Source organism: Antechinus flavipes, chromosome 2 (genome assembly GCF_016432865.1).
Source record: "Antechinus flavipes isolate AdamAnt ecotype Samford, QLD, Australia chromosome 2, AdamAnt_v2, whole genome shotgun sequence".
Classification (NCBI taxonomy): Eukaryota; Metazoa; Chordata; class Mammalia; order Dasyuromorphia; family Dasyuridae; genus Antechinus; species Antechinus flavipes.
This window is the reverse complement of record NC_067399.1, coordinates 117127413-117139906: the sequence shown is the minus strand read 5'-3', so window position 1 is coordinate 117139906 and position 12494 is coordinate 117127413. Positions and strand designations below refer to the sequence as shown.

Sequence of the window (12494 nt, the reverse complement as noted above, 5' to 3'; positions counted from 1 at the left end):
AGCTTTGTTATTTACTAGCTCAGTGGTGGTGGTGTTCAGTTGTTTCACAGTCCCGTTAGACTCTTCAAAAACCCATTTGGGGTTTTCTTGTCAATGATACAGGGATAGTTTGTCATTTTCTTCTCCAAATCATTTTACAGATGAAGAAACAGGAAAACAGGTATAGATACCTTGTCCAGGGTCACACAAGTAGTAAGAATCTGAGGCCAGATTTGAATTCATGAAGATGTCTTCCTAAATAGAGCACCAGAACTCTGTCCACTATGCCAACTAAGCTGTCTGATTCAGAGCAAAGCTTTTAACTTTTCTGAGGTCTATTTTCTCACTTTAAAAATGGAGATAATAATACTTTCACTCTCTGTTTCACAGAGTTATTGGGGAAAAAGCACATTGCAGATATAAGTTCTATATCATTAATGGCAATCAGTCATATAGTAAGAATGATCTGTATAATGACCTTTAAATTTCCATATATAAATGATTCTCTAATCCTTAATAACAAGTTGATTAATAAACTCTGTAAGGATTGTAAACTAAATTTTAAGAGCCTTATGGAAACATTTTGTGTTCCCCCCGCCAACCATTTAGCATAATACTCTTTATTAACATACTCCAATATTTTGGGGGTTTCATCAATATAGGTATTCTCCTAAATGGGATAAACTATGTTTGCTCAATCTATGTGACTCTCATTTATTGACTTCAAGAAATTTAATGCAGAGATTCTACCTATTGAATTGAGGTTCTACTTTGAGTTCTTTTGAAATAATGAGGGCAACAGAACATGTGAATGTTTTGTCACTTATCCCTCAATCTCACTATGTGAGCAGCACATCTTTTTTCAATTATATGTTTCTTTGTTGACATTATTATACACTTTGCAAATGTATCTTTGTAATACCTATGATGCATCCTGCTTGCACTCACCATGTTCTTCGTGTGATCTTCCAGTTGCTCCCCAAATAATCAGGATATTTATTCTTATATGTATTCTGTATGAACCCCTTCTTGAACTAGTTGTATTCACATAGTTAAGTGCATCTCCTTTTGGTCAATGTATGTATCTCATTCTGGTATTTGTACCCACAATGCCCTAGACCATTGTACTTTGAAAATAATAGATATTATAAATATTTGCTTACTGATTGATGAGATTTCTTTGTATTTGAAAAGTCTTTGACCTACTTTGTGTATAACTCTTGAAACACATTTTCTCATCTTTTTTTTTTTTTCTTTGTTGTCTTCCCTATGTCTTGGAGTATCAAAGTGAATGTGGATTTAATTTGGAAAATCTTAAAGAGTTCTATGTGGAATTTATTTAGTTCATGTTCAATAACTTAGATTGGGAATAAGGTGAAGTAATTTGCTATCAGATTTAAGGTTAGCAAAGTGTTTTATAAATATCATTTGATCTTCACAACAATACTTTGAGGAAGATATTATTACTCCCATTTTAAAGATAATAAACTGAGGCTGAGAGAAGTTAAGTGACTTATCTAGAGTCACAGAGGTAGTCAGTGTCTGAAATGAAATTTGAATTAAATTATCTTATTTCAGATCCACTTTCTTATCTAGTGCAATACTTAGACACACCCACAACAGGATGATAAAAAACTGTTCTTTATTTTGAAAATAACACCAACGTAAAAATGCCCACTCATGTGACAACAATCCTTTCTTAGTAGACAAATTCCTCTGTAATAATCTTGAGCTTATGAAGCTGATCTGATGAACCCAAGCCTTAAACTTTATATGTATTCCTATTCATTTTGACCTTATTAATTTGGGACTAATATATACTTTTTGAGGAACTTTTTCTAGATCCTGACTCATCCAGTGTAGCTTTCTATCATCTTCAAATTTGACAAGATATTATCTATACTTTCCTCCAATTTACTGAAAAAAAATTTGGCCAGGCATAGGTTCCTGGGGTACTCCAAAAGAGAACATCTTCCAAGTTCTCACTAAACCATGGATGCATACATTTTTAAGGTCATATATAATAATCATGATGATGATAAATAGCATTTATATAGTGCTTACTATGTGCCAAGGCACAGTGCTAAGCATCTTATAATTATTATCTCATTTGATTCTTACAGCAATCCTGCTATTTTATTCCCATTTTGCAGATGAGGAAATTGAGTCAGGAGTTAAATTATTCACTCAGGATTATACAGATAAATGTCTACAGCTAAATTTGAATACAGATCTTCCTGACTCTAGGCTTAATGCTCATATCCATTGTGTCAATATATCATGTGATGACAAGACCTTACCTGATTTAATATAACACAACATAACAATGTAACATAACATAGTAAGACATGCTTCCTGACCACAAGTGGCTGACATTTAACTAAGAGAATACAACCAGTTAAGAAAGGATTTATGCAGAATATATGCAAAATATATATTCTGATTATTTGGGGGAAGGGAGAACTAGGAACTGCAAGATCCCTCAAGGGGAGTAGTAAGTGTGAACAGTTATAGAGCACAGGTATTGCAAAGATATTTGCAAAGGAAACACTGCATAATGTCATCAAATATTATTTTTTGCTATGGCATGGCTGCAATCCATCATGTGATATTACAGATAATATGTGATATGAATGACATATGATATATTATATGATCTGATATATGATATGTTGTAGTATTAAATGATATTTCATTTAAAGCAAAATACTAGGACCAAGATTATTTAAAATATCATCTTATACTTACCATGGTATATTCAGATATTTTCCTCTGGCTTTACCTATAAACTTTACCCTTGCCAATGCTTCAGGTCAATTAAAGCCTTTAAAAAATAATTATTATTATTCTCATTTGCCCCTACCTCTGCAAATCAATCTCCCTACAGAATTTCACTAACTCTTATATATATCAACAAAAGAACAAACTGTGAAAATCAAAAGTGATTATTCCTAAATTTAAGTAAGGCTAAATATAACTCAAGTTTATATGGGGTTTCAAGGTTCCCAAAGCACTTCCCTGACAGCCAGCCTAGAAGATGGGTTGTAGACCACGAAGTTGGGCTGGGAAGCAGTGTATCTTAGTTCTCAATCACTGTTGCAAGTGAAACTGTAACTCAACACCACACCCCCCTCCCATACCTAGAAGGCAAGTTTTATTATCCATTTTAATTTCAAATGAATGACATCCTTAGATGCTGGGAAGAACTGACACTGGTTGCTTTGCTTATTTTCCAAATTGGAATAGTCAAAGCAATCTCAAAATCCATTTCAACAATTCATCCTGTCTTCTCCCCTGAATCTATTCCAGTTTTCTGTTGTGTAGGTAAATGAAACAGTTTGTCTACCTCTGAAGAAATATTCCATACATAACAATCATGATAACCTAGGTAATGACAATAGGTCTGTTTGTGAAATATCTCATACTCTGAGGGGAATGTGTGAGCATGCATCATTTCATGGTTTAATATTCCATATTTCCTTGTCACACACTTCCCCAAGAATAGATGGAGAAGATAGCCACATAAGTGAGTGACTGAATGTCACTTCCCCTGTGTTGCTGACTGGATCTAATACATAGATACACACACACACACACACACACACACACACACACACACACACATATTCCTAAGAATTGTCAATAAAGTCAATTCTTGTCAATTGCGGACTTCCACCACATTACTTTATAATTTTGGGTGCATAAGGTAATCATTTCTGATGAATCTTCCAAGGACAACGTATTTTAATTTCATATTCCTCTTCCTCTCTCCCTCTCAAATCATCAGTGATCTATAATAAATACAAGGTATGCCAAAAGCCTAAGTGCAGTTTTAGGAGATACCCTGTACAAATAGAAGTGTTACTTCCTTTTTTAAAGAAATGCTGGAAATCCTGTTAAAAGAAAGCAAGCTTCGGGGTAGTAATTAACACCAGAGTTCAGATTTTCCTATCTATCAGGGTTTCACAAATTGGGCTTCAGTTAAGTCGAGGCAAGTTCCTTGGTCACTGGATGTTCTTTCTGTGATTGATTTTAGGATAGTATAGAAGAAAAGAACACCGAATAGACAAGTATAGGTAATCTGTTATTTATTCCAGTATTGATGACCTCACAGATCCCTCAAATAGCCACAGTGAAATTTGCAATATTCATTTGCAATCAATTGTTAGTCATTTTTAGAATTATATTTTGGGATGCCAGTATTTAAATCTTTCCAAAGGTACCGAGTAACCACAAATTATTTAACCTCTCTGAGCTGGTTTTATCCTCTGGAAATTCAGTTTATAGATGGGAAATCTACTTCTCAAGATTTTCTCAAGGATGAAAAGAAATAATGTCTGTCAAAGTCATAAAATACTTATTAAATGCTTATCATGTGGCTGTATTATGTTGGCTAGATAAATACAAACAGAAAAAAAAAATGTCCCTATCCTCAAGAAGCTTACTTTCTAATGAAGCTAGATAACACATAAGGAAGCTGAAAAGTAGAAAGAGGGGGGAAAGAGATGATGGTATCTCATGCAAGGGCATTATAGAGAAAATCAAGGAAAGTCATTCTATGAATTATAAAATTGCACTAATGTTGTCATCATCATCATCATCATTGTCACTGTTTATTATTATTATTATTGTCATTATTTCACTCATATATATGTTTTTTCAATTGATGTAGTTTTAAAACCTCCCTACCTTTGGAAGATGGTCATCCTGAGTATCTGTGGACAAAAAACATAAAGAAGTCAGGATAATTACATTGTTACAATAAGGCATTTGAATGGAATTTATTGAAATTCCAGAAGGCCTTTTTTTAATGGATAAAGTACAACTTCATCAAAATATCTGATATCTTTTTATATATGAAATCAAACAAATATTTCCTAAGAACTCATAGAGTGACTAGGACAAAGCTAGGTCCTGAGAAACATTCTAAGGGAAGAATAAACAATTTTGCCTCCTAGATTACCAGAAGGGATTGGTTTATACTAACTGATTTTTAAATGTTTGCTGCCATCTCCACACCTTAGCTCTGATCATCCTTCTTGCTGGAATGCCCTACCTCCTAACTTTCATTTCATAAATTTCCTTTCTTCCTTTAAGAGGAATTTCAGGTCTCATTTTCTGCCTAAATCTATTCCTGATCCTCCAACTGCTAATTTCTTACCTTCTAAACTATTTCACTGCATGTTTTCATTATAAAATATTTCACTACTTCATATATATTTGTACTTATTCCCTTTATATTGATGCTGCATGCATGTTCATATGTATTTGTTGTCTCTCCCATTAGAATATAAGTTCAATTCAAGTAGGGAATTTTTCATAGTTTTCTTATATATTGTTCATACACATATTTATATGGCACCTATATAGTACCTGGCACATAAAAGTCATTTAGAAATACCTTATAAAGTCAGTGAATTTCCTTGACAATCCAAGTCTTCAGCTTGAAAGTTTCATTAAAAACCTTAATTCTTTATTCATAGTAGACTCAAAGACTTCTTCCTTGCATTCATGAAAACTTAGCCCCTATTTCAGAGATCAGAAAAATCCTGTTTTTGAAAGTACAGCTGGGCTAAACTTATACATAGAAATCAGGTTGCAATAAAGACCATTATATTTTACAAATAGCTTCCCTTTTATAAAAAGAGCATTCATATCTATAAAATAGAATGCCTTAGGTTTAGAGTCAAAATGATCTGGCTTCTAGTTGGGCTTGTTGACATTTAGTATAACTTTGAGCAAATCATTTAACCTTGTCCTATTTGTTAAATTTAACTAAATTCAAGCATTTTCCAACAAAATGACCAATTTGATTAACTTTTATTATTGTTTTGATAGAAATTATTGATGGAAATAAAGTGTTTATATTGTCTTATACTATATTTGGGAACTCGATTGAATTTAATCATTTCCTCTGTGTGTGTATGTGTGAGAGAGACAGGCAGACAGAGACAGAGACAGAAATAACTGCTACATCCTCCAGATAAGACATTTTCTCCTGTGAGTCTTTGAACAGATAGTCCCCCAAATCTGTGATTTCTTCCTTCCCACTATCCTTGACTGTGATAACTGTTTTAAGAGTTTTTGCATCTTTCTGCTTCATTGTCATCTTTGAAGGTCCTTGAGATGATTTTGTTCAGTTAGATATCTTGTCAAACATTTTGGACTGTTTATATACTTTACTGTTTCTCTTTACTTTATGTGCAGATCTTGTTCAGAAACATCCATCATACTTCTTTGTTAGATTTAGCAGTTAACTTTTGGCAGTGATCTTTCTGTCTCTCTTCCTGTCTCTCTGCCTCTGTCTCTGTTCCTGTCTATCTAGCTCTTAATTTGGTATGTTAGATAATTGTGTACTGATAAAAAGCAACTTTCTGGGCTCTCTTGATCTCTTTGGCTTGATCAGCTGACAATAGTTTAACTTCTGGATAAAATTAAAGTCAGTGTTAATGTTATTTCTAATATCCATTTCCATTTTTAATTTTCAATGACATAAAGATTTAAAATGAACCTAAGATTTCATAAGTGTAGAGAACTAGAAGCGCCTACAGCTCTAATATATATTAGTTGTGTGACCCTGGATAAGTAATTTAACCTCTCATTGCTTAAAGATTCTTGGATCATTGGAAAATGTATCCTATTTATGGTACTAAAAAAATATTAAATTTGGTTGATAATCTAAAATCTTTATGACACTTTCTCCCCCCCTTTCCCAATTTTCTGCTGCCATCATTGCAGAAATAGAATAGCATTGAACAATATGTATGTATATATGTTTTAAAAAATTATTATTTTGGCTGTAACAAAAAAATCTTAGAAAATGATAAATTACTTCTTTGAATTGATATAGGGAACATAGGAATAATAGCTCATGTTTATATGTGCCTTTCAAATTTGAAAATTGTTTTATAGACATTATTTAATCTGAACCTCACAATACCCCTATGAGTTAGGCAATACAATTATTATTATTATTATTTCCCAAGTGAAATAATTGAGACTAAGAAGCTATGATATGCTCACACTCTCAGCTTTAGGAAATGTCTTAAGTTGAATTAGAATCCAATACTTCCTGAGAACAGGAGGAAGAGAAGATAGAAAAAACCAGACTAACAAGACAGGTTTGAAAGTACATGTCAGATTTATTCTATAATTGAAAAGAAATCTATATGTGGGAGATCTATAGTTCCATGTGCAATTTCCTTTTTATGATCTACATTGTAAATGGAAATTCTCATTTTATTTATGATTAAATTTAGGATATATTTTTTTAAAGAATCTATTCTCCCAGATTCAAGGACCAGCACTCTTTTTTACAATGTTTTGAGACAACTGTAGCACCTTTAGTTTCTCACAACACTTGCACAATGTCCCACCAGTAATAGGTCAAGTCATTTGGGGACTCTAGGGGCAATTAAAACTCAACCTAAGTACTCCATATGGTAACAAAAGTCCAGATGTAATTCCCAGGGAGGCTACCCTTCAATAATAGAAAGAACAAATGAAACAGTCCTAACACAAAACAAGTATGGTGACACACATCTGGTACATTCTATACTGAAGTTGGGAATGGACAAGAGCAAAATTAGGAATCCCAGGACTATAATATGTATGTAGGACATATGTTTTCCTACATTTGCCTCACTACTGACAGAAACAGATTTCACCCAAGGAGCAAAGAACAATAAAATGAGAAATGGGTGGGTGACTAGGAAGGCTACTTGAGGAGAATATATTAATATAGAAAAAAATTCCAAAAACTATTGCCTATACCAGGAAGTGAAAATTTATAAAAGAGAGACATAACAGAAGAAATTGTTTATTTGTTTGTTTGCCTTTATAAAACCCATTTGGGAGAAACATCCGTATATATACATCAGTTATCTGGCTTATCCCAGTTACACTGATGCTGGAGATGTCCTTTGTTAGAAATTAATGTGTGTAATAAAGTTTTACATTTTTCATATGTTTTGAAGTATATGAGCTATAATTCTTTTGACTGCATAATTACTTTTTGTACACAAGAAAAATGAGGTGCTTAGCCCTAAGTAAATAACCTCAAAACAAACCAAGAATAATAGTTACATTCTTTTCATCTCCTAGGTCTTATGCAATAAATATTTTTTAAGAAACTTTGTTTTTAAGTTACATTACTATGACTTCTTAAAAACACCCACAACTCTCATTGAATCACTTGCAAGATCAGACAGAAATGAACCTACTTGCTGTCAGCTGGATATTTGCTTTTGAATATAGGTGACAGCAGTAGCCAGAAGGTATTTTATTCTTAGTGAATTTTAATTTTCAAAATGTTTTCTCTTAATTCAATATTAGGTTCTTTGGCTCAAAATAAAGTCTTCTGAAGTGAGTCAAAGTAGATTCAAAACACTTTTGCAGCCCCTTATCCTTTACCAAAATTCTCAGGGAATCCAGAATTCTGATGGAGAAGCTTATGAGTAAGAATCAATACTATGTTGGTCACATTCCCTTTTGTACAAAATAGATCCTTTTGGAATCCAGAGTGCCTGCTACTTCTAAACAGCTGGGCTACTTTTTGAGGTAGAGAGAAAAATTAGGTCCTTCACTCTCACCTTTAAGAACCAATTTAGGGTCTTTAAAAATATTTATGTATAGGCTGTAAAACTTTCAGATTAGAGGGGGAGGGGGAGAGCTGGTAGCTCAACTGCTGGTGAACTATTAAGAGACCCTTTAACCCTTGATGGTAGCTGTACCTATATAATTACAAGCCTGTCTATATTTTCAGTAACACTCATCATGACCTTGGGTGATTTTTTTTTTAATTGCCATCTTTGAGCTTTTGATTTGTTTCAGAAGTTGTGTATTTCATTTCAGAAGTTCAAATGAGCTACAACCCACACCTAAGATTTTAAGCATATGTAGTTCTACTCTCTCTATTAGGGGTCTGCTGATTTTACATTCTTTTGCCTCCCCACCCCTTCCACCTACAGCTGTGGTGGCCACAGTTTCTGCTAAACCTAAGGTTTCAGGCTTTGATAAAGCCATGATTTTGTTTCTCTCTGGAGTCCTAAGTGGGAAATAAAATTGAGAACAGGGAGTGAAAAATTATCCGTGAGAAAAGAGACAGGAGACGTGGTTTTGAATTTTCAGGTTGTAAATCTTAAGAGTCAATTATTAAATTAAATGAAAGAAATAATTTCGATATCTTTCCAAAACAGACCTACAAAATATGCTTGTGGTTAAGACAATAAGGTCAACCTCTTTGTTTGACTGGAGGATCAAATGTTGTGTTATTGGCAGATAAAGAGCATGGAAGCCCCTTAGCAGGAACTTTAGTTAGAAGAGATTATTAAGTAGATCTTGCAATCATTTGAGAAGGAGAGATAATCTATCTGAATTATCACATTTATAAAAGATGATCTTGAAAATAATGTAATACATTTTATTAAACACTCACAAATACAGAGCCAGAAAGAATGCTGGAGATCAATTCCTTTATTTTATGGATGAGGAAACAAAGTCCAAATGTCATGTCTGACTCTTCATGCCCACATTTGGAGTTTACTTAGCAAAGATACTGTTTGCCTCTTCCTTATACAGATCATAATTCAGATGAGGAAACTGTGGCAAGCAGGATGATGTGACTTGTCACGGGTCCTATAGCTAATAAATATCTAAGATTGGATTCGAACTCAGTTCTTCCTAACTCCAAGCCCAGCTTCTATCCACCATATCATCTATCTGTCCCACCAAAAAGGGAAAATGATTTGTAAAAGGGGACTAGTAGTAAGTCAGATTACTAACATTTGAATCTCAGGTCCACTGATTCTGAATCTAAAATTATCCATTTAGATGGGAAAAAGCTGGTGGTGGGAATTTTCGTTCCTCATAACTTTTGCTAACACTATATAATATTTTAAGTTTTGCAAAGGGTTTTGATCTTGAAGTGTCTCATTATTCCCTTTATATATTTATATTAACGTGCATATATACATATATTTATCAATAGATAGATAAGTATAGATTTATAAATAGAAAGCTAGGAAGGAGGGAGGGAATGAAGGAAGGAACAAAGAAAGGAATGAAGGAAGAGAGAGAAAGGAAGGGGGAGGGAGAGAGAGAGGAAGGGAAGAAGGAAGGTGGGGGGTGGGGGGAAGTGTGCAGGCTAGTTCTCTTGCTTAGAATTAGCCAGCTTAGAATTTTACCTATCAAATTTGACCCATCTCTACCTCCTTGATTCATGCAAGGCCAAACAGCTAGTAAAAATGGATGACCAAAGAAGCAAGCCCAGATCCTCTGAATCCATGTCCAGTATTCCTCCCATCACACTAATTAATCAATCAATAAACATTTATCACTTGCCTACTATGTTCCAGGCACTGGTAGAGTAATATTTCAATCAAACAGGGGAAGCAAAACAAAAAAGAAGCCTGAGAAAGGGCAGTAACAGGACACATTAAGGAAATGCTATTAATTAAAATTTGAGGGAGCAAGAAAAAAGGGAAAAGCATTGAAGATTTAGTTTTTAGAAGAATGGCAATGTGCTCTATAAATATGGAAAAGATGAATTGTTCCTATAGGACAATTCTAAGAATAATGAATAGAAATAAAGGAGAGGCAGATTTAAAAAGGAAGGAAAAACTCCCTAACTATTAGATTAATCCCAAAGTGGAAAGGACTACTTTGGAAGGTTTTGCAACTTCAATGATTAATTAAAGACCGCTGGTATGACTATTACTGGAAGCCAGGACTTGGAATTGGGGAGAATGCTTTCCTCAAATCATTTTCTTTTTTGAAAAAAAATTTATATTAAACAATATAATAAAATATCTAAAACATTTCTATCTTTAAAGAAATGAATTAATATTCTATTTTATTTAAAGTAAGTTTTTATTATTTATTTTATATTTAAAAATTGATATCTTTATATGTCAAGGACTACTGGTCCTTTAAACTATTCTGATTGTCTTCCTATTTTGAATTTGGGAAACATTACAAAGATTTGTAAAGTTTCAAAAAAAAAAAACACAGATTCAGAAAAGATAAGTTTTGGCCCATTATTACTTTGGTGACTCTGTGATTTCATCACTTCTCATACTGTTTTTATCAATGCAGAAGGCAACAGTGCCATCACATCCTGTGATTTATTCATTCATAAGAAATTTACATTGATTGGTAACTGAATGAAATTACAACACAAAAGAAATGGAATTTGAGAAAATCTGACAATTATTTAATAGGGAAAATTGAGCAAATAAATATACTCCCAAATCACATGAGAATTATAGTCTCAAATATTAAATTTAAAATCTCAGTCAACAAATTAAAGAAGAACATAGAAGAAAAGGAAACAAGAGAAGGAAAGGGAAAAGGGAAAAAAGATAAGGAAAACACAGTTCATAAAATCATTACTTTACTATATGCAATATAAATAGTCATGATTTGTTTGACTCAATCTATGTTTCACCAAATGGCTGTTGAAGCAGGGGAAAAACATCTTCAAAATCATAATTTGTATGCATTTAAATATTGTTTATACTTTCACATAAACATGGAAAAGTTGTTTAAATGCTACACATATTTCTTTCTGATCTTTACATTCATTCATGATGTCTTTATTTGTTACAATGCATTAATTAGTGGGTAAATCCCAAAGCCCATAGGAATTAAACCATCTAGTCATTCACAAGGAGGTGCCAACAGAATAAGTCATAGTGTAAGCAACCTCTAAAGGGTTGGTTTCAGAAACAAAGCCAGGGTCAGCCCACCAATTGTCAAATAAAAATAAGAATATGATTCCAGATCAACAAAGGAGGCTATGGTCTAGTACACAAAGAATCTACATACTGAAGCCTTCAGATCTTACCATGATCTTTATATACATCTCTCCACACAGGATCAAGTTGGCGACTTCACCTGTCTCAATTAGGAAGCAATCAACATAAAGCATGCAGTCAGGACCTTTCATTTAAACAATCCTTTTGGAACATTTTTAATACAATAAGGTTTTCAAGATCAGAACTCAAAACATCAGCACTTCTTCTAGTTCTTCCTAATGTGCTTATTAAGCAATCCAATTTTTCCTGACCTTATTAAGCATTCCCTGTCTTTACTTTTCATTTTTGCTCTGACTTTTCTATTTCTTAATTCCTTATGTGGCTTGTAGGTGCTTGAGGTCTTTAGAAGTGTTATGAGTATTCTTTGGCTTTTTCTTCTAGAGGGAGCCCTACTATATCTGCCCTTCAAAGTATTAGAAGGACCCTGAAGATTTGAGGGGAGGTTCTGGTCTATAATGTTTGTTGGAATCCCCAACTATTCCCCTCCTACCCCAATTATTAGGTGCCAGAGACTGACCAGTTCCCCAGTTTCATTCACCGCAATCTGCTTTTTCAAAGGAATATTTATTTCAAAGATTTAACAAGAGAAAAAAAAATATTCCCACCAATCCCACAGAGATCCTTTATACCATACACTCCCCTAAAATACTCTAGGGCAAATTGTCTTAGATTTAGTTTAATTCCTATATAATATTGGTC

General features: G+C 33.4%; 1 long non-coding RNA gene across 1 annotated transcript in view; it reads right to left on the bottom strand.

Annotated features, from left to right (window-relative positions):
* Window positions 1–12494, bottom strand: part of LOC127548151 (uncharacterized) — a 160569-nt gene that overhangs the window by 25919 nt on the left and 122156 nt on the right. The window contains exon 2 of the long non-coding RNA XR_007950327.1: window positions 4669–4694. This is a non-coding gene — a long non-coding RNA (uncharacterized LOC127548151). The remainder of the gene's footprint in view (window positions 1–4668; window positions 4695–12494) is intronic.